The sequence below is a fragment of the Pseudophryne corroboree genome, chromosome 4, assembly GCF_028390025.1.
Source record: "Pseudophryne corroboree isolate aPseCor3 chromosome 4, aPseCor3.hap2, whole genome shotgun sequence".
NCBI lineage: Eukaryota > Metazoa > Chordata > Amphibia > Anura > Myobatrachidae > Pseudophryne > Pseudophryne corroboree.
Window position 1 is genome coordinate 29,943,161 of NC_086447.1, and position 26,044 is coordinate 29,969,204.

Genomic DNA, 26,044 nt, shown 5'->3' on the forward strand with positions numbered 1-26,044 from the left:
TAGCACCAATGGTGGTAGATATTCAAACAAAATTGGCAAATTGCATGACATTCACAATTCAAGATTTAGGCTCATCCATACTTAAGGTTTTTATGCACCATTGAACTGATATACAGTGGTATCAAAACTGAGAAAAGAAAAGACCTTTGATGTACTTGCATATGGCACCTCTGTGAACTTTGTAAAATGTGTTTACAAATCTTTAATCATGCAGTGGTGGAATCAAAAGTCATCTGCTAAGAAGGAATCATGATTTCTACAAAGATTTGAACATTTTCTATGGACCTTGTCATCTGAGCATATCTTAAGCAACAACTATAAGTGCGAAAACAGCACATAAGGAAAAGGATGCATTGGCCGGGAATCGAACCCGGGTCAACTGCTTGGAAGGCAGCTATGCTCACCACTATACCACCAATGCTTGAGCTATTTTCGATTACATATAGTGGCCAATATGGAAATCACAACAACTGTTTGAAAGATATTTATAGCCTGCGCTGTAGCACCATTGGTGGAAGATATTCAAACAAAATTGGCAAATTGCATGACATTCACAATTCAAGATTTAGGCTCATCCATACTTAAGGTTTTTATGCACCATTGAACTGATATACAGTGGTATCAAAACTGAGAAAAGAAAAGACCTTCGATTTACTTGCATATGGCACCTCAGTGAACTTTGTAAAATGTATTTACAAATCTTTAATCAGGCAGTGGTGGAATCAAAAGTCATCTGCTAAGAAAGAATCATGATTTCTACAAATATTTTAACATTTTCTATGGACCTTGTCATCTGAGCATATCTTAAGCAACAACTATAAGTGCGAAAACAGCACATAAGGAAAAGGATGCATTGGTCGGGAATCGAACCCGCGTCAACTGCTTGGAAGGCAGCTATGCTCACCACTATATCACCAATGCTTGAGCACTTTTCAAATGCATATAGTGGCCAATATGGAAATCACAACAACTGTTTGAAAGATTTTTATAGCCTGCGCTGTAGCACCATTGGTGGTAGATATTCAAACAAAATTGGCAAATTGCATGACATTCACAATTCAAGATTTAGGCTCATCCATACTTATGGTTTTTATGCACCATTGAACTGATATACAGTGGTATCAAAACTGAGAAAAGAAAAGACCTTTGATGTACTTGCATATGGCACCTCTGTGAACTTTGTAAAATGTGTTTACAAATCTTTAATCATGCAGTGGTGGAATCAAAAGTCATCTGCTAAGAAGGAATCATGATTTCTACAAAGATTTTAACATTTTCTATGGACCTTGTCATCTGAGCATATCTTAAGCAACAACTATAAGTGCGAAAACAGCACATAAGGAAAAGGATGCATTGGCCGGGAATCGAACCCGGGTCAACTGCTTGGAAGGCAGCTATGCTCACCACTATACCACCAATGCTTGAGCGCTTTTCAAATGCATATAGTGGCCAATATGGAAATCACAACAACTGTTTGAAAGATTTTTATAGCCTGCGCTGTAGCACCATTGGTGGTAGATATTCAAACAAAATTGGCAAATTGCATGACATTCACAATTCAAGATTTAGGCTCATCCATACTTAAGGTTTTTATGCACCATTGAACTGATATACAGTGGTATCAAAACTGAGAAAAGAAAAGACCTTCGATTTACTTGCATATGGCACCTCAGTGAACTTTGTAAAATGTATTTACAAATCTTTAATCAGGCAGTGGTGGAATCAAAAGTCATCTGCTAAGAAGGAATCATGATTTCTACAAAGATTTTAACATTTTCTATGGACCTTGTCATCTGAGCATATCTTAAGCAACAACTATAAGTGCGAAAACAGCACATAAGGAAAAGGATGCATTGTCCGGGAATCGAACCCGAGTCAATTGCTTGGTAGGCAGCTATGCTCACCACTATACCACCAATGCTTGAGCGCTTTTTCGATGCATATAGTGGCCAATATGGAAATCACAACAACTGTTTGAAAGATATTTATAGCCTGCGCTGTAGCACCATTGGTGGAAGATATTCAAACAAAATTGGCAAATTGCATGACATTCACAATTCAAGATTTAGGCTCATCCATACTTAAGATTTTTATGCACCATTGAACTGATATACAGTGGTATCAAAACTGAGAAAAGAAAAGACCTTTGATTTACTTGCATATGGCACCTCAGTGAACTTTGTAAAATGTATTTACAAATCTTTAATCAGGCAGTTCTGGAATCAAAAGTCATCTGCTAAGAAGGAATCATGATTTCTACAAAGATTTTAACATTTTCTATGGACCTTGTCATCTGAGCATATCTTAAGCAACAACTATAAGTGCGAAAACAGCACATAAGGAAAAGGATGCATTGCCCGGGAATCGAACCCGGGTCAACTGTTTGGAAGGCAGCTATGCTCACCACTATACCACCAATGCTTGAGCTCTTTTCGATTGCATATAGTGGCCAATATGGAAATCACAACAACTGTTTGAAAGATATTTATAGCCTGCGCTGTAGCACCATTGGTGGAAGATATTCAAACAAAATTGGCAAATTGCATGACATTCACAATTCAAGATTTAGGCTCATCCATACTTAAGGTTTTTATGCACCAATGAACTGACATACAGTGGTATCAAAACTGAGAAAACAAAAGACCTTCGATTTACTTGCATATGGCACCTCAGTGAACTTTGTAAAATGTGTTTACAAATCTTTAATCAGGCAGTGGTGGAATCAAAAGTCATCTGCTAAGAAGGAATCATGATTTCTACAAAGATTTTAACATTTTCTATGGACCTTGTCATCTGAGCATATCTTAAGCAACAACTATAAGTGCGAAAACAGCACATAAGGAAAAGGATGCATTGGCCGGGAATCGAACCCGGGTCAACTGCTTGGAAGGCAGCTATGCTCACCACTATACCACCAATGCTTGAGCACTTTTCAGATGCATATAGTGGCCAATATGGAAATCACAAATCACAAATATTTAATCATGCAGTGGTGGAATCAAAACTCATCTGCTAAGAAGGAATCATGATTTCTACAAAGATTTTAACATTTTCTATGGACCTTGTCATCTGAGCATATCTTAAGCAACAACTATAAGTGCGAAAACAGCACATAAGGAAAAGGATGCATTGGCCGGGAATAGAACCCGGGTCAACAGCTTGGAAGGCAGCTATGCTCACCACTATAACACCAATGCTTGAGCTCTTTTCGAATGCATATAGTGGCCAATATGGAAATCACAACAACTGTTTGAAAGATATTTATAGCCTGCGCTGTAGCACCATTGGTGGAAGATATTCAAACAAAATTGGCAAATTGCATGACATTCACAATTCAAGATTTAGGCTCATCCATACTGAAGGTTTTTATGCACCATTGAACTGACATACAGTGGTATCAAAACTGAGAAAAGAAAAGACCTTCGATTTACTTGCATATGGCACCTCAGTGAACTTTGTAAAATGTGTTTACAAATCTTTAATCAGGCAGTGGTGGAATCAAAAGTCATCTGCTAAGAAGGAATCATGATTTCTACAAAGATTTTAACATTTTCTATGGACCTTGTCATCTGAGCATATCTAAAGCAACAACTATAAGTGCGAAAACAGCACATAAGGAAAAGGATGCATTGGCCGGGAACAGAACCCGAGTCAATTGCTTGGAAGGCAGCTATGCTCACCACTATACCACCAATGCTTGAGCACTTTTTCGATGCAAATAGTGGCCAATATGGAAATCACAACAACTGTTTGAAAGATATTTATAGCCTGCGCTGTAGCACCATTGGTGGAAGATATTCAAACAAAATTGGCAAATTGCATGACATTCACAATTCAAGATTTAGGCTCATCCATACTTAAGGTTTTTATGCACCACTGAACTGATATACAGTGGTATCAAAACTGAGAAAAGAAAAGACCTTTGATTTACTTGCATATGGCACCTCAGTGAACTTTGTAAAATGTATTTACAAATCTTTAATCAGGCAGTGGTGGAATCAAAAGTCATCTGCTAAGAAGGAATCATGATTTCTGCAAAGATTTTAACATTTTCTATGGACCTTGTCATCTGAGCATATCTTAAGCAACAACTATAAGTGCGAAAACAGCACATAAGGAAAAGGATGCATTGCCCGGGAATCGAACCCGGGTCAACTGTTTGGAAGGCAGCTATGCTCACCACTATACCACCAATGCTTGAGCTCTTTTCGATTGCATATAGTGGCCAATATGGAAATCACAACAACTGTTTGAAAGATATTTATAGCCTGCGCTGTAGCACCATTGGTGGAAGATATTCAAACAAAATTGGCAAATTGCATGACATTCACAATTCAAGATTTAGGCTCATCCATACTTAAGGTTTTTATGCACCAATGAACTGACATACAGTGGTATCAAAACTGAGAAAACAAAAGACCTTCGATTTACTTGCATATGGCACCTCAGTGAACTTTGTAAAATGTGTTTACAAATCTTTAATCAGGCAGTGGTGGAATCAAAAGTCATCTGCTAAGAAGGAATCATGATTTCTACAAAGATTTTAACATTTTCTATGGACCTTGTCATCTGAGCATATCTTAAGCAACAACTATAAGTGCGAAAACAGCACATAAGGAAAAGGATGCATTGGCCGGGAATCGAACCCGGGTCAACTGCTTGGAAGACAGCTATGCTCACCACTATACCACCAATGCTTGAGCACTTTTCAAATGCATATAGTGGCCAATATGGAAATCACAAATCACAAATATTTAATCATGCAGTGGTGGAATCAAAACTCATCTGCTAAGAAGGAATCATGATTTCTACAAAGATTTTAACATTTTCTATGGACCTTGTCATCTGAGCATATCTTAAGCAACAACTATAAGTGCGAAAACAGCACATAAGGAAAAGGATGCATTGGCCGGGAATAGAACCCGGGTCAACAGCTTGGAAGGCAGCTATGCTCACCACTATACCACCAATGCTTGAGCTCTTTTCGAATGCATATAGTGGCCAATATGGAAATCACAACAACTGTTTGAAAGATATTTATAGCCTGCGCTGTAGCACCATTGGTGGAAGATATTCAAACAAAATTGGCAAATTGCATGACATTCACAATTCAAGATTTAGGCTCATCCATACTGAAGGTTTTTATGCACCATTGAACTGACATACAGTGGTATCAAAACTGAGAAAAGAAAAGACCTTCGATTTACTTGCATATGGCACCTCAGTGAACTTTGTAAAATGTGTTTACAAATCTTTAATCATGCAGTGGTGGAATCAAAAGTCATCTGCTAAGAAGGAATCATGATTTCTACAAAGATTTTAACATTATCTATGGACCTTGTCATCTGAGCATATCTAAAGCAACAACTATAAGTGCGAAAACAGCACATAAGGAAAAGGATGCATTGGCCGGGAACAGAACCCGAGTCAATTGCTTGGATGGCAGCTATGCTCACCACTATACCACCAATGCTTGAGCGCTTTTTCGATGCATATAGTGGCCAATATGGAAATCACAACAACTGTTTGAAAGATATTTATAGCCTGCGCTGTAGCACCATTGGTGGAAGATATTCAAACAAAATTGGCAAATTGCATGACATTCACAATTCAAGATTTAGGCTCATCCATACTTAAGGTTTTTATGCACCACTGAACTGATATACAGTGGTATCAAAACTGAGAAAAGAAAAGACCTTTGATTTACTTGCATATGGCACCTCAGTGAACTTTGTAAAATGTATTTACAAATCTTTAATCAGGCAGTGGTGGAATCAAAAGTCATCTGCTAAGAAGGAATCATGATTTCTACAAAGATTTTAACATTTTCTATGGACCTTGTCATCTGAGCATATCTTAAGCAACAACTATAAGTGCGAAAACAGCACGTAAGGAAAAGGATGCATTGGCCGGGAATCAAACCCGGGTCAACTGCTTGGAAGGCAGCTATGCTCACCACTATACCACCAATGCTTGAGGTCATTTCGATTGCATATAGTGGCCAATATGGAAATCACAACAACTGTTTGAAAGATATTTATAGCCTGCGCTGTAGCACCATTGGTGGAAGATATTCAAACAAAATTGGCAAATTGCATGACATTCACAATTCAAGATTTAGGCTCATCCATACTTAAGGTTTTTATGCACCACTGAACTGATATACAGTGGTATCAAAACTGAGAAAAGAAAAGACCTTTGATTTACTTGCATATGGCACCTCAGTGAACTTTGTAAAATGTATTTACAAATCTTTAATCAGGCAGTGGTGGAATCAAAAGTCATCTGCTAAGAAGGAATCATGATTTCTACAAAGATTTTAACATTTTCTATGGACCTTGTCATCTGAGCATATCTTAAGCAACAACTATAAGTGCGAAAACAGCACATAAGGAAAAGGATGCATTGCCCGGGAATCGAACCCGGGTCAACTGTTTGGAAGGCAGCTATGCTCACCACTATACCACCAATGCTTGAGCTCTTTTCGATTGCATATAGTGGCCAATATGGAAATCACAACAACTGTTTGAAAGATATTTATAGCCTGCGCTGTAGCACCATTGGTGGAAGATATTCAAACAAAATTGGCAAATTGCATGACATTCACAATTCAAGATTTAGGCTCATCCATACTTAAGGTTTTTATGCACCAATGAACTGACATACAGTGGTATCAAAACTGAGAAAACAAAAGACCTTCGATTTACTTGCATATGGCACCTCAGTGAACTTTGTAAAATGTGTTTACAAATCTTTAATCAGGCAGTGGTGGAATCAAAAGTCATCTGCTAAGAAGGAATCATGATTTCTACAAAGATTTTAACATTTTCTATGGACCTTGTCATCTGAGCATATCTTAAGCAACAACTATAAGTGCGAAAACAGCACATAAGGAAAAGGATGCATTGGCCGGGAATCGAACACGGGTCAACTGCTTGGAAGGCAGCTATGCTCACCACTATACCACCAATGCTTGAGCACTTTTCAAATGCATATAGTGGCCAATATGGAAATCACAAATCACAAATATTTAATCATGCAGTGGTGGAATCAAAACTCATCTGCTAAGAAGGAATCATGATTTCTACAAAGATTTTAACATTTTCTATGGACCTTGTCATCTGAGCATATCCTAAGCAACAACTATAAGTGCGAAAACAGCACATAAGGAAAAGGATGCATTGGCCGGGAATAGAACCCGGGTCAACAGCTTGGAAGGCAGCTATGCTCACCACTATACCACCAATGCTTGAGCTCTTTTCGAATGCATATAGTGGCCAATATGGAAATCACAACAACTGTTTGAAAGATATTTATAGCCTGCGCTGTAGCACCATTGGTGGAAGATATTCAAACAAAATTGGCAAATTGCATGACATTCACAATTCAAGATTTAGGCTCATCCATACTGAAGGTTTTTATGCACCATTGAACTGACATACAGTGGTATCAAAACTGAGAAAAGAAAAGACCTTCGATTTACTTGCATATGGCACCTCAGTGAACTTTGTAAAATGTGTTTACAAATCTTTAATCATGCAGTGGTGGAATCAAAAGTCATCTGCTAAGAAGGAATCATGATTTCTACAAAGATTTTAACATTTTCTATGGACCTTGTCATCTGAGCATATCTAAAGCAACAACTATAAGTGCGAAAACAGCACATAAGGAAAAGGATGCATTGGCCGGGAACAGAACCCGAGTCAATTGCTTGGAAGGCAGCTATGCTCACCACTATACCACCAATGCTTGAGCGCTTTTTCGATGCATATAGTGGCCAATATGGAAATCACAACAACTGTTTGAAAGATATTTATAGCCTGCGCTGTAGCACCATTGGTGGAAGATATTCAAACAAAATTGGCAAATTGCATGACATTCACAATTCAAGATTTAGGCTCATCCATACTTAAGGTTTTTATGCACCACTGAACTGATATACAGTGGTATCAAAACTGAGAAAAGAAAAGACCTTTGATTTACTTGCATATGGCACCTCAGTGAACTTTGTAAAATGTATTTACAAATCTTTAATCAGGCAGTGGTGGAATCAAAAGTCATCTGCTAAGAAGGAATCATGATTTCTACAAAGATTTTAACATTTTCTATGGACCTTGTCATCTGAGCATATCTTAAGCAACAACTATAAGTGCGAAAACAGCACATAAGGAAAAGGATGCATTGGCCGGGAATCAAACCCGGGTCAACTGCTTGGAAGGCAGCTATGCTCACCACTATACCACCAATGCTTGAGGTCATTTCGATTGCATATAGTGGCCAATATGGAAATCACAACAACTGTTTGAAAGATATTTATAGCCTGCGCTGTAGCACCATTGGTGGAAGATATTCAAACAAAATTGGCAAATTGCATGACATTCACAATTCAAGATTTAGGCTCATCCATACTTAAGGTTTTTATGCACCATTGAACTGACATACAGTGGTATCAAAACTGAGAAAAGAAAAGACCTTCGATTTACTTGCATATGGCACCTCAGTGAACTTTGTAAAATGTATTTACAAATCTTTAATCAGGCAGTGGTGGAATCAAAAGTCATCTGCTAAGAAGGAATCATGATTTCTACAAAGATTTTAACATTTTCTATGGACCTTGTCATCTGAGCATATCTTAAGCAACAACTATAAGTGCGAAAACAGCACATAAGGAAAAGGATGCATTGGCCGGGAACCGAACCCGAGTCAATTGCTTGAAAGGCAGCTATGCTCACCACTATACCACCAATGCTTGAGCGCTTTTTCGATGCATATAGTGGCCAATATGGAAATCACAACAACTGTTTGAAAGATATTTATAGCCTGCGCTGTAGCACCATTGGTGGAAGATATTCAAACAAAATTGGCAAATTGCATGACATTCACAATTCAAGATTTAGGCTCATCCATACTTAAGGTTTTTATGCACCACTGAACTGATATACAGTGGTATCAAAACTGAGAAAAGAAAAGACCTTTGATTTACTTGCATATGGCACCTCAGTGAACTTTGTAAAATGTATTTACAAATCTTTAATCAGGCAGTGGTGGAATCAAAAGTCATCTGCTAAGAAGGAATCATGATTTCTACAAAGATTTTAACATTTTCTATGGACCTTGTCATCTGAGCATATCTTAAGCAACAACTATAAGTGCGAAAACAGCACATAAGGAAAAGGATGCATTGGCCGGGAATCAAACCCGGGTCAATTGCTTGGAAGGCAGCTATGCTCACCACTATACCACCAATGCTTGAGCTCATTTCGATTGCATATAGTGGCCAATATGGAAATCACAACAACTGTTTGAAAGATATTTATAGCCTGCGCTGTAGCACCATTGGTGGAAGATATTCAAACAAAATTGGCAAATTGCATGACATTCACAATTCAAGATTTAGGCTCATCCATACTTAAGGTTTTTATGCACCATTGAACTGACATACAGTGGTATCAAAACTGAGAAAAGAAAAGACCTTCGATTTACTTGCATATGGCACCTCAGTGAACTTTGTAAAATGTATTTACAAATCTTTAATCAGGCAGTGGTGGAATCAAAAGTCATCTGCTAAGAAGGAATCATGATTTCTACAAAGATTTTTAACATTTTCTATGGACCTTGTCATCTGAGCATATTTTAAGCAACAACTATAAGTGCGAAAACAGCACATAAGGAAAAGGATGCATTGGCCGGGAACCGAACCCGAGTCAATTGCTTGAAAGGCAGCTATGCTCACCACTATACCACCAATGCTTGAGCGCTTTTTCAATGCATATAGTGGCCAATATGGAAATCACAACAACTGTTTGAAAGATATTTATAGCCTGCGCTGTAGCACCATTGGTGGAAGATATTCAAACAAAATTGGCAAATTGCATGACATTCACAATTCAAGATTTAGGCTCATCCATACTTAAGGTTTTTATGCACCACTGAACTGATATACAGTGGTATCAAAACTGAGAAAAGAAAAGACCTTTGATTTACTTGCATATGGCACCTCAGTGAACTTTGTAAAATGTATTTACAAATCTTTAATCAGGCAGTGGTGGAATCAAAAGTCATCTGCTAAGAAGGAATCATGATTTCTACAAAGATTTTAACATTTTCTATGGACCTTGTCATCTGAGCATATCTTAAGCAACAACTATAAGTGCGAAAACAGCACATAAGGAAAAGGATGCATTGGCCGGGAATCAAACCAGGGTCAATTGCTTGGAAGGCAGCTATGCTCACCACTATACCACCAATGCTTGAGCTCATTTCGATTGCATATAGTGGCCAATATGGAAATCACAACAACTGTTTGAAAGATATTTATAGCCTGCGCTGTAGCACCATTGGTGGAAGATATTCAATCAAAATTGGCAAATTGCATGACATTCACAATTCAAGATTTAGGCTCATCCATACTTAAGGTTTTTATGCACCATTGAACTGACATACAGTGGTATCAAAACTGAGAAAAGAAAAGACCTTCGATTTACTTGCATATGGCACCTCAGTGAACTTTGTAAAATGTATTTACAAATCTTTAATCAGGCAGTGGTGGAATCAAAAGTCATCTGCTAAGAAGGAATCATGATTTCTACAAAGATTTTAACATTTTCTATGGACCTTGTCATCTGAGCATATCTTAAGCAACAACTATAAGTGCGAAAACAGCACATAAGGAAAAGGATGCTTTGGCCAGGAATCGAACCCGGGTCAACTGCTTGGAAGGCAGCTATGCTCACCACTATACCACCAATGCTTGAGCTCTTTTCGATTGCATATAGTGGCCAATATGGAAATCACAACAACTGTTTGAAAGATATTTATAGCCTGCGCTGTAGCACCAATGGTGGAAGATATTCAAACAAAATTGGCAAATTGCATGACATTCACAATTCAAGATTTAGGCTCATCCATACTTAAGGTTTTTATGCACCATTGAACTGACATACAGTGGTATCAAAACTGAGAAAAGAAAAGACCTTCGATTTACTTGCATATGGCACCTCAGTGAACTTTGTAAAATGTATTTACAAATCTTTAATCAGGCAGTGGTGGAATCAAAAGTCATCTGCTAAGAAGGAATCATGATTTCTACAAAGATTTTAACATTTTCTATGGACCTTGTCATCTGAGCATATTTTAAGCAACAACTATAAGTGCGAAAACAGCACATAAGGAAAAGGATGCATTGGCCGGGAACCGAACCCGAGTCAATTGCTTGAAAGGCAGCTATGCTCACCACTATACCACCAATGCTTGAGCGCTTTTTCAATGCATATAGTGGCCAATATGGAAATCACAACAACTGTTTGAAAGATATTTATAGCCTGCGCTGTAGCACCATTGGTGGAAGATATTCAAACAAAATTGGCAAATTGCATGACATTCACAATTCAAGATTTAGGCTCATCCATACTTAAGGTTTTTATGCACCACTGAACTGATATACAGTGGTATCAAAACTGAGAAAAGAAAAGACCTTTGATTTACTTGCATATGGCACCTCAGTGAACTTTGTAAAATGTATTTACAAATCTTTAATCAGGCAGTGGTGGAATCAAAAGTCATCTTCTAAGAAGGAATCATGATTTCTACAAAGATTTTAACATTTTCTATGGACCTTGTCATCTGAGCATATCTTAAGCAACAACTATAAGTGCGAAAACAGCACATAAGGAAAAGGATGCATTGGCCGGGAATCAAACCCGGGTCAATTGCTTGGAAGGCAGCTATGCTCACCACTATACCACCAATGCTTGAGCTCATTTCGATTGCATATAGTGGCCAATATGGAAATCACAACAACTGTTTGAAAGATATTTATAGCCTGCGCTGTAGCACCATTGGTGGAAGATATTCAAACAAAATTGGCAAATTGCATGACATTCACAATTCAAGATTTAGGCTCATCCATACTTAAGGTTTTAATGCACCATTGAACTGACATACAGTGGTATCAAAACTGAGAAAAGAAAAGACCTTTGATTTACTTGCATATGGCACCTCAGTGAACTTTGTAAAATGTATTTACAAATCTTTAATCAGGCAGTGGTGGAATCAAAAGTCATCTGCTAAGAAGGAATCATGATTTCTACAAAGATTTTAACATTTTCTATGGACCTTGTCATCTGAGCATATCTTAAGCAACAACTATAAGTGCGAAAACAGCACATAAGGAAAAGGATGCATTGGCCAGGAATCGAACCCGGGTCAACTGCTTGGAAGGCAGCTATGCTCACCACTATACCACCAATGCTTGAGCTCTTTTCGATTGCATATAGTGGCCAATATGGAAATCACAACAACTGTTTGAAAGATATTTATAGCCTGCGCTGTAGCACCAATGGTGGAAGATATTCAAACAAAAGTGGCAAATTGCATGACATTCACAATTCAAGATTTAGGCTCATCCATACTTAAGGTTTTTATGCACCATTGAACTGACATACAGTGGTATCAAAACTGAGAAAAGAAAAGACCTTCGATTTACTTGCATATGGCACCTCAGTGAACTTTGTAAAATGTGTTTACAAATCTTTAATCATGCAGTGGTGGAATCAAAAGTCATCTGCTAAGAAGGAATCATGATTTCTACAAAGATTTTAACATTTTCTATGGACCTTGTCATCTGAGCATATCTTAAGCAACAACTATAAGTGCGAAAACAGCACATAAGGAAAAGGATGCATTGTCCGGGAATCGAACCCGAGTCAATTGCTTGGAAGGCAGCTATGCTCACCACTATACCACCAATGCTTGAGCGCTTTTTCGATGCATATAGTGGCCAATATGGAAATCACAACAACTGTTTGAAAGATATTTATAGCCTGCGCTGTAGCACCATTCGTGGAAGATATTCAAACAAAATTGGCAAATTGCATGACATTCACAATTCAAGATTTAGGCTCATCCATAATTAAGGTTTTTATGCACCATTGAACTGATATACAGTGGTATCAAAACTGAGAAAAGAAAAGACCTTCGATTTACTTGCATATGGCACCTCAGTGATTTTTGTAAAATGTATTTACAAATCTTTAATCAGGCAGTGGTGGAATCAAAAGTCATCTGCTAAGAAGTAATCATGATTTCTACAAAGATTTTAACATTTTCTATGGACCTTGTCATCTGAGCATATCTTAAGCAACAACTATAAGTGCGAAAACAGCACATAAGGAAAAGTATGCATTGGCCGGGAATCGAACCCGGGTCAACTGCTTGGAATGCAGCTATGCTCACCACTATACCACCAATGCTTGAGCACTTTACAAATGCCTATAGTGGCCAATATGGAAATCACAACAACTGTTTGAAAGATTTTTATAGCCTGCGCTGTAGCACCATTGGTGGTAGATATTCAAACAAAATTGGCAAATTGCATGACATTCACAATTCAAGATTTAGGCTCATCCATACTTAAGGTTTTTATGCACCATTGAACTGATATACAGTGGTATCAAAACTGAGAAAAGAAAAGACCTTTGATGTACTTGCATATGGCACCTCAGTGAACTTTGTAAAATGTATTTACAAATCTTTAATCAGGCAGTGGTGGAATCAAAAGTCATCTGCTAAGAAGGAATCATGATTTCTACAAAGATTTTAACATTTTCTATGGACCTTGTCATCTGAGCATATCTTAAGCAACAACTATAAGTGCGAAAACAGCACATAAGGAAAAGGATGCATTGGCCGGGAATCGAACCCAGGTCAACAGCTTGGAAGGCAGCTATGCTCACCACTATACCACCAATGCTTGAGCTCTTTTCAAATGCATATAGTGGCCAATATGGAAATCACAACAACTGTTTGAAAGATATTTATAGCCTGCGCTGTAGCACCATTGGTGGAAGATATTCAAACCAAAATTGGCAAATTGCATGACATTCACAATTCAAGATTTAGGCTCATCCATAATTAAGGTTTTTATGCACCATTGAACTGATATACAGTGGTATCAAAACTGAGAAAAGAAAAGACCTTCGATTTACTTGCATATGGCACCTCAGTGATTTTTGTAAAATGTATTTACAAATCTTTAATCAGGCAGTGGTGGAATCAAAAGTCATCTGCTAAGAAGGAATCATGATTTCTACAAAGATTTTAACATTTTCTATGGACCTTGTCATCTGAGCATATCTTAAGCAACAACTATAAGTGCGAAAACAGCACATAAGGAAAAGTATGCATTGGCCGGGAATCGAACCCGGGTCAACTGCTTGGAAGGCAGCTATGCTCACCACTATACCACCAATGCTTGAGCACTTTACAAATGCATATAGTGGCCAATATGGAAATCACAACAACTGTTTGAAAGATTTTTATAGCCTGCGCTGTAGCACCATTGGTGGTAGATATTCAAACAAAATTGGCAAATTGCATGACATTCACAATTCAAGATTTAGGCTCATCCATACTTAAGGTTTTTATGCACCATTGAACTGATATACAGTGGTATCAAAACTGAGAAAAGAAAAGACCTTTGATGTACTTGCATATGGCACCTCAGTGAACTTTGTAAAATGTATTTACAAATCTTTAATCAGGCAGTGGTGGAATCAAAAGTCATCTGCTAAGAAGGAATCATGATTTCTACAAAGATTTTAACATTTTCTATGGACCTTGTCATCTGAGCATATCTTAAGCAACAACTATAAGTGCGAAAACAGCACATAAGGAAAAGGATGCATTGGCCGGGAATCGAAGCCGGGTCAACTGCTTGGAAGGCAGCTATGCTCACCACTATACCACCAATGCTTGAGCACTTTTCAAATGCATATAGTGGCCAATATGGAAATCACAACAACTGTTTGAAAGATTTTTATAGCCTGCGCTGTAGCACCATTGGTGGTAGATATTCAAACAAAATTGGCAAATTGCATGACATTCCCAATTCAAGATTTAGGCTCATCCATACTTAAGGTTTTTATGCACCATTGAACTGATATACAGTGGTATCAAAACTGAGAAAAGAAAAGACCTTTGATGTACTTGCATATGGCACCTCAGTGAACTTTGTAAAATGTGTTTACAAATCTTTAATCATGCAGTGGTGGAATCAAAAGTCATCTGCTAAGAAGGAATCATGATTTCTACAAAGATTTGAACATTTTCTATGGACCTTGTCATCTGAGCATATCTTAAGCAACAACTATAAGTGCGAAAACAGCACATAAGGAAAAGGATGCATTGGCCGGGAATCGAACCCGAGTCAATTGCTTGGAAGGCAGCTATGCTCACCACTATACCACCAATGTTTGAGTGCTTTTTCGATGCATATAGTGGCCAATATGGAAATCACAACAACTGTTTGAAAGATATTATATAGCCTGCGCTGTAGCACCATTGGTGGTAGATATTCAAACAAAATTGGCAAATTGCATGACATTCACAATTCAAGATTTAGGCTCATCCATACTTAAGGTTTTTATGCACCATTGAACTGATATACAGTGGTATCAAAACTGAGAAAAGAAAAGACCTTTGATGTACTTGCATATGGCACCTCAGTGAACTTTGTAAAATGTGTTTACAAATCTTTAATCATGCAGTGGTGGAATCAAAAGTCATCTGCTAAGAAGGAATCATGATTTCTACAAAGATTTGAACATTTTCTATGGACCTTGTCATCTGAGCATATCTTAAGCAACAACTATAAGTGCGAAAACAGCACATAAGGAAAAGGATGCATTGGCCGGGAATCGAACCCGAGTCAATTGCTTGGAAGGCAGCTATGCTCACCACTATACCACCAATGCTTGAGCGCTTTTTCGATGCATATAGTGGCCAATATGGAAATCACAACAACTGTTTGAAAGATATTTATAGCCTGCGCTGTAGCACCATTGGTGGAAGATATTCAAACAAAATTGGCAAATTGCATGACATTCACAATTCAAGATTTAGGCTCATCCATACTTAAGGTTTTTATGCACCATTGAACTGATATACAGTGGTATCAAAACTGAGAAAAGAAAAGACCTTTGATTTACTTGCATATGGCACCTCAGTGAACTTTGTAAAATGTATTTACAAATCTTTAATAAGGCAGTGGTGGAATCAAAAGTCATCTGCTAAGAAGGAATCATGATTTCTACAAAGATTTTAACATTTTCTATGGACCTTGTCATCTGAGCATATCTTAAGCAACAACTATAAGTGCGAAAACAGCACATAAGGAAAAGGATGCATTGGCCGGGAATCGAACCCGAGTCAATTGCTTGGAAGGCAGCTATGCTCACCACTATACCACCAATGCTTGAGCGCTTTTTCGATGCATATAGTGGCCAATATGGAAATCACAACAACTGTTTGAAAGATATTTATAGCCTGCGCTGTAGCACCATTGGTGGAAGATATTCAAACAAAATTGGCAAATTGCATGACATTCACAATTCAAGATTTAGGCTCATCCATACTTAAGGTTTTAATGCACCATTGAACTGACATACAGTGGTATCAAAACTGAGAAAAGAAAAGACCTTCGATTTACTTGCATATGGCACCTCAGTGAACTTTGTAAAATGTATTTACAAATCTTTAATCAGGCAGTGGTGGAATCAAAAGTCATCTGCTAAGAAGGAATCATGATTTCTACAAAGATTTTAACATTTTCTATGGACCTTGTCATCTGAGCATATCTTAAGCAACAACTATAAGTGCGAAAACAGCACATAAGGAAAAGGATGCATTGGCCAGGAATCGAACCCGGGTCAACTGCTTGGAAGGCAGCTATGCTCACCACTATACCACCAATGCTTGAGCTCTTTTCGATTGCATATAGTGGCCAATATGGAAATCACAACAACTGTTTGAAAGATATTTATAGCCTGCGCTGTAGCACCAATGGTGGAAGATATTCAAACAAAAGTGGCAAATTGCATGACATTCACAATTCAAGATTTAGGCTCATCCATACTTAAGGTTTTTATGCACCATTGAACTGACATACAGTGGTATCAAAACTGAGAAAAGAAAAGACCTTCGATTTACTTGCATATGGCACCTCAGTGAACTTTGTAAAATGTGTTTACAAATCTTTAATCATGCAGTGGTGGAATCAAAAGTCATCTGCTAAGAAGGAATCATGATTTCTACAAAGATTTTAACATTTTCTATGGACCTTGTCATCTGAGCATATCTTAAGCAACAACTATAAGTGCGAAAACAGCACATAAGGAAAAGGATGCATTGTCCGGGAATCGAACCCGAGTCAATTGCTTGGAAGGCAGCTATGCTCACCACTATACCACCAATGCTTGAGCGCTTTTTCGATGCATATAGTGGCCAATATGGAAATCACAACAACTGTTTGAAAGATATTTATAGCCTGCGCTGTAGCACCATTCGTGGAAGATATTCAAACAAAATTGGCAAATTGCATGACATTCACAATTCAAGATTTAGGCTCATCCATAATTAAGGTTTTTATGCACCATTGAACTGATATACAGTGGTATCAAAACTGAGAAAAGAAAAGACCTTCGATTTACTTGCATATGGCACCTCAGTGATTTTTGTAAAATGTATTTACAAATCTTTAATCAGGCAGTGGTGGAATCAAAAGTCATCTGCTAAGAAGTAATCATGATTTCTACAAAGATTTTAACATTTTCTATGGACCTTGTCATCTGAGCATATCTTAAGCAACAACTATAAGTGCGAAAACAGCACATAAGGAAAAGTATGCATTGGCCGGGAATCGAACCCGGGTCAACTGCTTGGAATGCAGCTATGCTCACCACTATACCACCAATGCTTGAGCACTTTACAAATGCCTATAGTGGCCAATATGGAAATCACAACAACTGTTTGAAAGATTTTTATAGCCTGCGCTGTAGCACCATTGGTGGTAGATATTCAAACAAAATTGGCAAATTGCATGACATTCACAATTCAAGATTTAGGCTCATCCATACTTAAGGTTTTTATGCACCATTGAACTGATATACAGTGGTATCAAAACTGAGAAAAGAAAAGACCTTTGATGTACTTGCATATGGCACCTCAGTGAACTTTGTAAAATGTATTTACAAATCTTTAATCAGGCAGTGGTGGAATCAAAAGTCATCTGCTAAGAAGGAATCATGATTTCTACAAAGATTTTAACATTTTCTATGGACCTTGTCATCTGAGCATATCTTAAGCAACAACTATAAGTGCGAAAACAGCACATAAGGAAAAGGATGCATTGGCCGGGAATCGAACCCAGGTCAACAGCTTGGAAGGCAGCTATGCTCACCACTATACCACCAATGCTTGAGCTCTTTTCAAATGCATATAGTGGCCAATATGGAAATCACAACAACTGTTTGAAAGATATTTATAGCCTGCGCTGTAGCACCATTGGTGGAAGATATTCAAACCAAAATTGGCAAATTGCATGACATTCACAATTCAAGATTTAGGCTCATCCATAATTAAGGTTTTTATGCACCATTGAACTGATATACAGTGGTATCAAAACTGAGAAAAGAAAAGACCTTCGATTTACTTGCATATGGCACCTCAGTGATTTTTGTAAAATGTATTTACAAATCTTTAATCAGGCAGTGGTGGAATCAAAAGTCATCTGCTAAGAAGGAATCATGATTTCTACAAAGATTTTAACATTTTCTATGGACCTTGTCATCTGAGCATATCTTAAGCAACAACTATAAGTGCGAAAACAGCACATAAGGAAAAGTATGCATTGGCCGGGAATCGAACCCGGGTCAACTGCTTGGAAGGCAGCTATGCTCACCACTATACCACCAATGCTTGAGCACTTTACAAATGCATATAGTGGCCAATATGGAAATCACAACAACTGTTTGAAAGATTTTTATAGCCTGCGCTGTAGCACCATTGGTGGTAGATATTCAAACAAAATTGGCAAATTGCATGACATTCACAATTCAAGATTTAGGCTCATCCATACTTAAGGTTTTTATGCACCATTGAACTGATATACAGTGGTATCAAAACTGAGAAAAGAAAAGACCTTTGATGTACTTGCATATGGCACCTCAGTGAACTTTGTAAAATGTATTTACAAATCTTTAATCAGGCAGTGGTGGAATCAAAAGTCATCTGCTAAGAAGGAATCATGATTTCTACAAAGATTTTAACATTTTCTATGGACCTTGTCATCTGAGCATATCTTAAGCAACAACTATAAGTGCGAAAACAGCACATAAGGAAAAGGATGCATTGGCCGGGAATCGAAGCCGGGTCAACTGCTTGGAAGGCAGCTATGCTCACCACTATACCACCAATGCTTGAGCACTTTTCAAATGCATATAGTGGCCAATATGGAAATCACAACAACTGTTTGAAAGATTTTTATAGCCTGCGCTGTAGCACCATTGGTGGTAGATATTCAAACAAAATTGGCAAATTGCATGACATTCCCAATTCAAGATTTAGGCTCATCCATACTTAAGGTTTTTATGCACCATTGAACTGATATACAGTGGTATCAAAACTGAGAAAAGAAAAGACCTTTGATGTACTTGCATATGGCACCTCAGTGAACTTTGTAAAATGTGTTTACAAATCTTTAATCATGCAGTGGTGGAATCAAAAGTCATCTGCTAAGAAGGAATCATGATTTCTACAAAGATTTGAACATTTTCTATGGACCTTGTCATCTGAGCATATCTTAAGCAACAACTATAAGTGCGAAAACAGCACATAAGGAAAAGGATGCATTGGCCGGGAATCGAACCCGAGTCAATTGCTTGGAAGGCAGCTATGCTCACCACTATACCACCAATGTTTGAGTGCTTTTTTGATGCATATAGTGGCCAATATGGAAATCACAACAACTGTTTGAAAGATATTTATAGCCTGCGCTGTAGCACCATTGGTGGTAGATATTCAAACAAAATTGGCAAATTGCATGACATTCACAATTCAAGATTTAGGCTCATCCATACTTAAGGTTTTTATGCACCATTGAACTGATATACAGTGGTATCAAAACTGAGAAAAGAAAAGACCTTCGATTTACTTGCATATGGCACCTCAGTGAACTTTGTAAAATGTATTTACAAATCTTTAATCAGGCAGTGGTGGAATCAAAAGTCATCTGCTAAGAAGGAATCATGATTTCTACAAAGATTTTAACATTTTCTATGGACCTTGTCATCTGAGCATATCTTAAGCAACAACTATAAGTGCGAAAACAGCACATAAGGAAAAGGATGCATTGGCCAGGAATCGAAGCCGGGTCAACTGCTTGGAAGGCAACTATGATCACCACTATACCACCAATGCTTGAGCACTTTTCAAATGCATATAGTGGCCAATATGGAAATCACAACAACTGTTTGAAAGATTTTTATAGCCTGCGCTGTAGCACCATTGGTGGTAGATATTCAAACAAAATTGGCAAATTGCATGACATTCCCAATGCAAGATTTAGGCTCATCCATACTTAAGGTTTTATGCACCATTGAACTGATATACAGTGGTATCAAAACTGAGAAAAGAAAAGACCTTTGATGTACTTGCATATGGCACCTCAGTGAACTTTGTAAAATGTGTTTACAAATCTTTAATCATGCAGTGGTGGAATCAAAAGTCATCTGCTAAGAAGGAATCATGATTTCTACAAAGATTTGAACATTTTCTATGGACCTTGTCATCTGAGCATATCTTAAGCAACAACTATAAGTGCGAAAACAGCACATAAGGAAAAGGATGCATTGGCCGGGAATCGAACCCGAGTCAATTGCTTGGAAGGCAGCTATGCTCACCACTATACCACCAATGCTTGAGCGCTTTTTCGATGCATATAGTGGCCAATATGGAAATCACAACAACTGTTTGAAAGATATTTATAGCCTGCGCTGTAGCACCATTGGTGGAAGATATTCAAACAAAATTGGCAAATTGCATGACATTCACAATTCAAGATTTAGGCTCATCCATACTTAAGGTTTTTATGCACCATTGAACTGATATACAGTGGTATCAAAACTGAGAAAAGAAAAGACCTTTGATTTACTTGCATATGGCACCTCAGTGAACTTTGTAAAATGTATTTACAAATCTTTAATAAGGCAGTGGTGGAATCAAAAGTCATCTGCTAAGAAGGAATCATGATTTCTACAAAGATTTTAACATTTTCTATGGACCTTGTCATCTGAGCATATCTTAAGCAACAACTATAAGTGCGAAAACAGCACATAAGGAAAAGGATGCTTTGGCCGGGAATCGAACTCGGGTCAACTGCTTGGAATGCAGCTATGCTCACCACTATACCACCAATGCTTGAGCACTTTTCGATTGCATATAGTGGCCAATATGGAAATCACAACAACTGTTTGAAAGATATTTATAGCCTGCGCTGTAGCACCATTGGTGGAAGATATTCAAACAAAATTGGCAAATTGCATGACATTCACAATTCAAGATTTAGGCTCATCCATACTTAAGGTTTTTATGCACCATTGAACTGATATACAGTGGTATCAAAACTGAGAAAAGAAAAGACCTTCGATTTACTTGCATATGGCACCTCAGTGAACTTTGTAAAATGTATTTACAAATCTTTAATCAGGCAGTGGTGGAATCAAAACTCATCTGCTAAGAAGGAATCATGATTTCTACAAAGATTTTAACATTTTCTATGGACCTTGTCATCTGAGCATATCTTAAGCAACAACTATAAGTGCGAAAACAGCACATAAGGAAAAGGATGCATTGGCCGGGAATCGAACCCGGGTCAACTGCTTGGAAGGCAGCTATGCTCACCACTATACCACCAATGCTTGAGCGCTTTTTCGATGCATATAGTGGCCAATATGGAAATCACAACAACTGTTTGAAAGATTTTTATAGCCTGCGCTGTAGCACCATTCGTGGAAGATATTCAAACAAAATTGGCAAATTGCATGACATTCACAATTCAAGATTTAGGCTCATCCATACTTAAGGTTTTTATGCACCATTGAACTGATATACAGTGGTATCAAAACTGAGAAAAGAAAAGACCTTTGATTTACTTGCATATGGCACCTCAGTGAACTTTGTAAAATGTATTTACAAATCTTTAATCAGGCAGTGGTGGAATCAAAAGTCATCTGCTAAGAAGGAATCATGATTTCTACAAAGATTTTAACATTTTCTATGGACCTTGTCATCTGAGCATATCTTAAGCAACAACTATAAGTGCGAAAACAGCACATAAGGAAAAGGATGCATTGGCCGGGAATCGAACCCGGGTCAACTGCTTGGAAGGCAGCTATGCTCACCACTATACCACCAATGCTTGAGCACTTTTCAAATGCATATAGTGGCCAATATGGAAATCACAACAACTGTTTGAAAGATATTTATAGCCTGCGCTGTAGCACCATTGGTGGAAGATATTCAAACAAAATTGGCAAATTGCATGACATTCACAATTCAAGATTTAGGCTCATCCATACTTAAGGTTTTTATGCACCATTGAACTGATATACAGTGGTATCAAAACTGAGAAAAGAAAAGACCTTTGATTTACTTGCATATGGCACCTCAGTGAACTTTGTAAAATGTATTTACAAATCTTTAATCAGGCAGTGGTGGAATCAAAAGTCATCTGCTAAGAAGGAATCATGATTTCTACAAAGATTTTAACATTTTCTATGGACCTTGTCATCTGAGCATATCTTAAGCAACAACTATAAGTGCGAAAACAGCACATAAGGAAAAGGATGCATTGGCCGGGAATCGAACCCGGGTCAACTGCTTGGAAGGCAGCTATGCTCACCACTATACCACCAATGCTTGAGCACTTTTCAAATGCATATAGTGGCCAATATGGAAATCACAACAACTGTTTGAAAGATTTTTATAGCCTGCGCTGTAGCACCATTGGTGGTAGATATTCAAACAAAAATGGCAAATTGCATGACATTCACAATTCAAGATTTAGGCTCATCCATACTTAAGGTTTTTATGCACCATTGAACTGATATACAGTGGTATCAAAACTGAGAAAAGAAAAGACCTTTGATGTACTTGCATATGGCACCTCAGTGAACTTTGTAAAATGTGTTTACAAATCTTTAATCATGCAGTGGTGGAATCAAAACTCATCTGCTAAGAAGGAATCATGATTTCTACAAAGATTTTAACATTTCTATGGACCTTGTCATCTGAGCATATCTTAAGCAACAACTATAAGTGCGAAAACAGCACATAAGGAAAAGGATGCATTGGCCGGGAATCGAACCCGGGTCAACTGCTTGGAAGGCAGCTATGCTCACCACTATACCACCAATGCTTGAGCTCTTTTTGAATGCATATAGTGGCCAATATGGAAATCACAACAACTGTTTGAAAGATATTTATAGCCTGCGCTGTAGCACCATTGGTGGAAGATATTCAAACAAAATTGGCAAATTGCATGACATTCACAATTCAAGATTTAGGCTCATCCATACTTAAGGTTTTTATGCACCATTGAACTGACATACAGTGGTATCAAAACTGAGAAAAGAAAAGACCTTTGATGTACTTGCATATGGCACCTCATTGAACTTTGTAAAATGTGTTTACAAATCTTTAATCATGCAGTGGTGGAATCAAAAGTCATCTGCTAAGAAAGAATCATGATTTCTACAAAGATTTTAACATTTTCTATGGACCTTGTCATCTGAGCATATCTTAAGCAACAACTATAAGTGCGAAAACAGCACATAAGGAAAAGGATGCATTGGCTGGGAATCGAACCCGGGTCAACTGCTTGGAAGGCAGCTATGCTCACCACTATACCACCAATGCTTGAGCACTTTTCCTATGCATATAGTGGCCAATATGGAAATCACAACAACTGTTTGAAAGATTTTTATAGCCTGCGCTGTAGCACCATCACCATTGGTGGTAGATATTCAAACAAAATTGGCAAATTGCATGACATTCACAATTCAAGATTTAGGCTCATCCATACTTAAGGTTTTTATGCACCATTGAACTGATATACAGTGGTATCAAAACTGAGAAAAGAAAAGACCTTTGATGTACTTGCATATGGCACCTCAGTGAACTTTGTAAAATGTGTTTACAAATCTTTAATCATGCAGTGGTGGAATCAAAACTCATCTGCTAAGAAGGAATCATGATTTCTACAAAGATTTTAACATTTTCTATGGACCTTGTCATCTGAGCATATCTTAAGCAACAACTATAAGTGCGAAAACAGCACATAAGGAAAAGGATGCATTGGCCGGGAATCGAACCCGGGTCAACTGCTTGGAAGGCAGCTATGCTCACCACTATACCACCAATGCTTGAGCTCTTTTTGTATGCATATAGTGGCCAATATGGAAATCACAACAACTGTTTGAAAGATATTTATAGCCTGCGCTGTAGCACCATTGGTGGAAGATATTCAAACAAAATTGGCAAATTGCATGACATTCACAATTCAAGATTTAGGCTCATCCATACTTAAGGTTTTTATGCACCATTGAACTGACATACAGTGGTATCAAAACTGAGAAAAGAAAAGACCTTCGATTTACTTGCATATGGCACCTCAGTGAACTTTGTAAAATGTATTTACAAATCTTTAATCAGGCAGTGGTGGAATCAAAAGTCATCTGCTAAGAAAGAATCATGATTTCTACAAAGATTTTAACATTTTCTATGGACCTTGTCATCTGAGGATATCTTAAGCAACAACTATAAGTGCGAAAACAGCACATAAGGAAAAGGATGCATTGGCTGGGAATCGAACCCGGGTCAACTGCTTGGAAAGCAGCTATGCTCACCACTATACCACCAATGCTTGAGCACTTTTCAAATGCATATAGTGGCCAATATGGAAATCACAACAACTGTTTGAAAGATTTTTATAGCCTGCGCTGTAGCACCATTGGTGGTAGATATTCAAACAAAATTGGCAAATTGCATGACATTCACAATTCAAGATTTAGGCTCATCCATACTTAAGGTTTTTATGCACCATTGAACTGATATACAGTGGTATCAAAACTGAGAAAAGAAAAGACCTTTGATGTACTTGCATATGGCACCTCAGTGAACTTTGTAAAATGTGTTTACAAATCTTTAATCATGCAGTGGTGGAATCAAAAGTCATCTGCTAAGAAGGAATCATGATTTCTACAAAGATTTTAACATTTTCTATGGACCTTGTCATCTGAGCATATCTTAAGCAACAACTATAAGTGCGAAAACAGCACATAAGGAAAAGGATGCATTGGCCGGGAATCGAACCCGGGTCAACTGCTTGGAAGGCAGCTATGCTCACCACTATACCACCAATGCTTGAGCTCTTTTCGAATGCATATAGTGGCCAATATGGAAATCACAACAACTGTTTGAAAGATATTTATAGCCTGCGCTGTAGCACCATTGGTGGAAGATATTCAAACAAAATTGGAAAATTGCATGACATTCACAATTCAAGATTTAGGCTCATCCATACTTAAGGTTTTTATGCACCATTGAACTGATATACAGTGGTATCAAAACTGAGAAAAGAAAAGACCTTTGAATTACTTGCATATGGCACCTCAGTGAACTTTGTAAAATGTATTTACAAATCTTTAATCAGGCAGTGGTGGAATCAAAAGTCATCTGCTAAGAAGGAATCATGATTTCTACAAAGATTTTAACATTTTCTATGGACCTTGTCATCTGAGCATATCTTAAGCAACAACTATAAGTGCGAAAACAGCACAAAAGGAAAAGGATGCATTGGCCGGGAATCGAACCCGGGTCAACTGCTTGGAAGGCAGCTATGCTCACCACTATACCACCAATGATTGAGCACTTTTCAAATGCATATAGTGGCCAATATGGAAATCACAACAACTGTTTGAAAGATTTTTATAGCCTGCGCTGTAGCACCATTGGTGGTAGATATTCAAACAAAATTGGCAAATTGCATGACATTCACAATTCAAGATTTAGGCTCATCCATACTTAAGGTTTTTATGCACCATTGAACTGATATACAGTGGTATCAAAACTGAGAAAAGAAAAGACCTTTGATGTACTTGCATATGGCACCTCAGTGAACTTTGTAAAATGTGTTTACAAATCTTTAATC

At 37.7% G+C, this 26,044-nt stretch overlaps 27 non-coding genes across 27 annotated transcripts; all 27 read right to left on the bottom strand.

Moving 5' to 3' along the window:
- Positions 1 to 349: 349 nt before the first annotated feature.
- On the bottom strand, positions 350 to 421 carry TRNAG-UCC (transfer RNA glycine (anticodon UCC)). The gene has a single exon. It is a non-coding gene; the product is annotated as a tRNA-Gly (tRNA).
- Positions 422 to 849: 428 nt separating this feature from the next.
- TRNAG-UCC (transfer RNA glycine (anticodon UCC)) lies at positions 850 to 921 on the bottom strand. The gene has a single exon. It is a non-coding gene; the product is annotated as a tRNA-Gly (tRNA).
- Positions 922 to 1,349: 428 nt separating this feature from the next.
- TRNAG-UCC (transfer RNA glycine (anticodon UCC)) lies at positions 1,350 to 1,421 on the bottom strand. Its single transcript has one exon. It is a non-coding gene; the product is annotated as a tRNA-Gly (tRNA).
- Positions 1,422 to 2,849: 1,428 nt separating this feature from the next.
- Positions 2,850 to 2,921, bottom strand: TRNAG-UCC (transfer RNA glycine (anticodon UCC)). Its single transcript has one exon. It is a non-coding gene; the product is annotated as a tRNA-Gly (tRNA).
- A 1,704-nt stretch (positions 2,922 to 4,625) lies between these two features.
- Positions 4,626 to 4,697, bottom strand: TRNAG-UCC (transfer RNA glycine (anticodon UCC)). The gene has a single exon. It is a non-coding gene; the product is annotated as a tRNA-Gly (tRNA).
- A 1,204-nt stretch (positions 4,698 to 5,901) lies between these two features.
- On the bottom strand, positions 5,902 to 5,973 carry TRNAG-UCC (transfer RNA glycine (anticodon UCC)). Its single transcript has one exon. It is a non-coding gene; the product is annotated as a tRNA-Gly (tRNA).
- A 928-nt stretch (positions 5,974 to 6,901) lies between these two features.
- TRNAG-UCC (transfer RNA glycine (anticodon UCC)) lies at positions 6,902 to 6,973 on the bottom strand. The gene has a single exon. It is a non-coding gene; the product is annotated as a tRNA-Gly (tRNA).
- A 1,204-nt stretch (positions 6,974 to 8,177) lies between these two features.
- Positions 8,178 to 8,249, bottom strand: TRNAG-UCC (transfer RNA glycine (anticodon UCC)). Its single transcript has one exon. It is a non-coding gene; the product is annotated as a tRNA-Gly (tRNA).
- A 3,929-nt stretch (positions 8,250 to 12,178) lies between these two features.
- On the bottom strand, positions 12,179 to 12,250 carry TRNAG-UCC (transfer RNA glycine (anticodon UCC)). Its single transcript has one exon. It is a non-coding gene; the product is annotated as a tRNA-Gly (tRNA).
- Positions 12,251 to 13,178: 928 nt separating this feature from the next.
- On the bottom strand, positions 13,179 to 13,250 carry TRNAG-UCC (transfer RNA glycine (anticodon UCC)). The gene has a single exon. It is a non-coding gene; the product is annotated as a tRNA-Gly (tRNA).
- A 428-nt stretch (positions 13,251 to 13,678) lies between these two features.
- Positions 13,679 to 13,750, bottom strand: TRNAG-UCC (transfer RNA glycine (anticodon UCC)). Its single transcript has one exon. It is a non-coding gene; the product is annotated as a tRNA-Gly (tRNA).
- Positions 13,751 to 14,179: 429 nt separating this feature from the next.
- Positions 14,180 to 14,251, bottom strand: TRNAG-UCC (transfer RNA glycine (anticodon UCC)). The gene has a single exon. It is a non-coding gene; the product is annotated as a tRNA-Gly (tRNA).
- A 428-nt stretch (positions 14,252 to 14,679) lies between these two features.
- TRNAG-UCC (transfer RNA glycine (anticodon UCC)) lies at positions 14,680 to 14,751 on the bottom strand. Its single transcript has one exon. It is a non-coding gene; the product is annotated as a tRNA-Gly (tRNA).
- A 1,929-nt stretch (positions 14,752 to 16,680) lies between these two features.
- On the bottom strand, positions 16,681 to 16,752 carry TRNAG-UCC (transfer RNA glycine (anticodon UCC)). The gene has a single exon. It is a non-coding gene; the product is annotated as a tRNA-Gly (tRNA).
- A 928-nt stretch (positions 16,753 to 17,680) lies between these two features.
- On the bottom strand, positions 17,681 to 17,752 carry TRNAG-UCC (transfer RNA glycine (anticodon UCC)). The gene has a single exon. It is a non-coding gene; the product is annotated as a tRNA-Gly (tRNA).
- Positions 17,753 to 18,180: 428 nt separating this feature from the next.
- TRNAG-UCC (transfer RNA glycine (anticodon UCC)) lies at positions 18,181 to 18,252 on the bottom strand. The gene has a single exon. It is a non-coding gene; the product is annotated as a tRNA-Gly (tRNA).
- Positions 18,253 to 18,681: 429 nt separating this feature from the next.
- Positions 18,682 to 18,753, bottom strand: TRNAG-UCC (transfer RNA glycine (anticodon UCC)). Its single transcript has one exon. It is a non-coding gene; the product is annotated as a tRNA-Gly (tRNA).
- A 428-nt stretch (positions 18,754 to 19,181) lies between these two features.
- TRNAG-UCC (transfer RNA glycine (anticodon UCC)) lies at positions 19,182 to 19,253 on the bottom strand. The gene has a single exon. It is a non-coding gene; the product is annotated as a tRNA-Gly (tRNA).
- Positions 19,254 to 21,680: 2,427 nt separating this feature from the next.
- Positions 21,681 to 21,752, bottom strand: TRNAG-UCC (transfer RNA glycine (anticodon UCC)). Its single transcript has one exon. It is a non-coding gene; the product is annotated as a tRNA-Gly (tRNA).
- Positions 21,753 to 22,180: 428 nt separating this feature from the next.
- On the bottom strand, positions 22,181 to 22,252 carry TRNAG-UCC (transfer RNA glycine (anticodon UCC)). The gene has a single exon. It is a non-coding gene; the product is annotated as a tRNA-Gly (tRNA).
- A 428-nt stretch (positions 22,253 to 22,680) lies between these two features.
- On the bottom strand, positions 22,681 to 22,752 carry TRNAG-UCC (transfer RNA glycine (anticodon UCC)). The gene has a single exon. It is a non-coding gene; the product is annotated as a tRNA-Gly (tRNA).
- Positions 22,753 to 23,179: 427 nt separating this feature from the next.
- On the bottom strand, positions 23,180 to 23,251 carry TRNAG-UCC (transfer RNA glycine (anticodon UCC)). Its single transcript has one exon. It is a non-coding gene; the product is annotated as a tRNA-Gly (tRNA).
- A 428-nt stretch (positions 23,252 to 23,679) lies between these two features.
- TRNAG-UCC (transfer RNA glycine (anticodon UCC)) lies at positions 23,680 to 23,751 on the bottom strand. Its single transcript has one exon. It is a non-coding gene; the product is annotated as a tRNA-Gly (tRNA).
- Positions 23,752 to 24,185: 434 nt separating this feature from the next.
- TRNAG-UCC (transfer RNA glycine (anticodon UCC)) lies at positions 24,186 to 24,257 on the bottom strand. The gene has a single exon. It is a non-coding gene; the product is annotated as a tRNA-Gly (tRNA).
- Positions 24,258 to 24,685: 428 nt separating this feature from the next.
- TRNAG-UCC (transfer RNA glycine (anticodon UCC)) lies at positions 24,686 to 24,757 on the bottom strand. The gene has a single exon. It is a non-coding gene; the product is annotated as a tRNA-Gly (tRNA).
- A 428-nt stretch (positions 24,758 to 25,185) lies between these two features.
- TRNAG-UCC (transfer RNA glycine (anticodon UCC)) lies at positions 25,186 to 25,257 on the bottom strand. Its single transcript has one exon. It is a non-coding gene; the product is annotated as a tRNA-Gly (tRNA).
- A 428-nt stretch (positions 25,258 to 25,685) lies between these two features.
- TRNAG-UCC (transfer RNA glycine (anticodon UCC)) lies at positions 25,686 to 25,757 on the bottom strand. The gene has a single exon. It is a non-coding gene; the product is annotated as a tRNA-Gly (tRNA).
- Between the last annotated feature and the right edge of the window lie 287 nt (positions 25,758 to 26,044).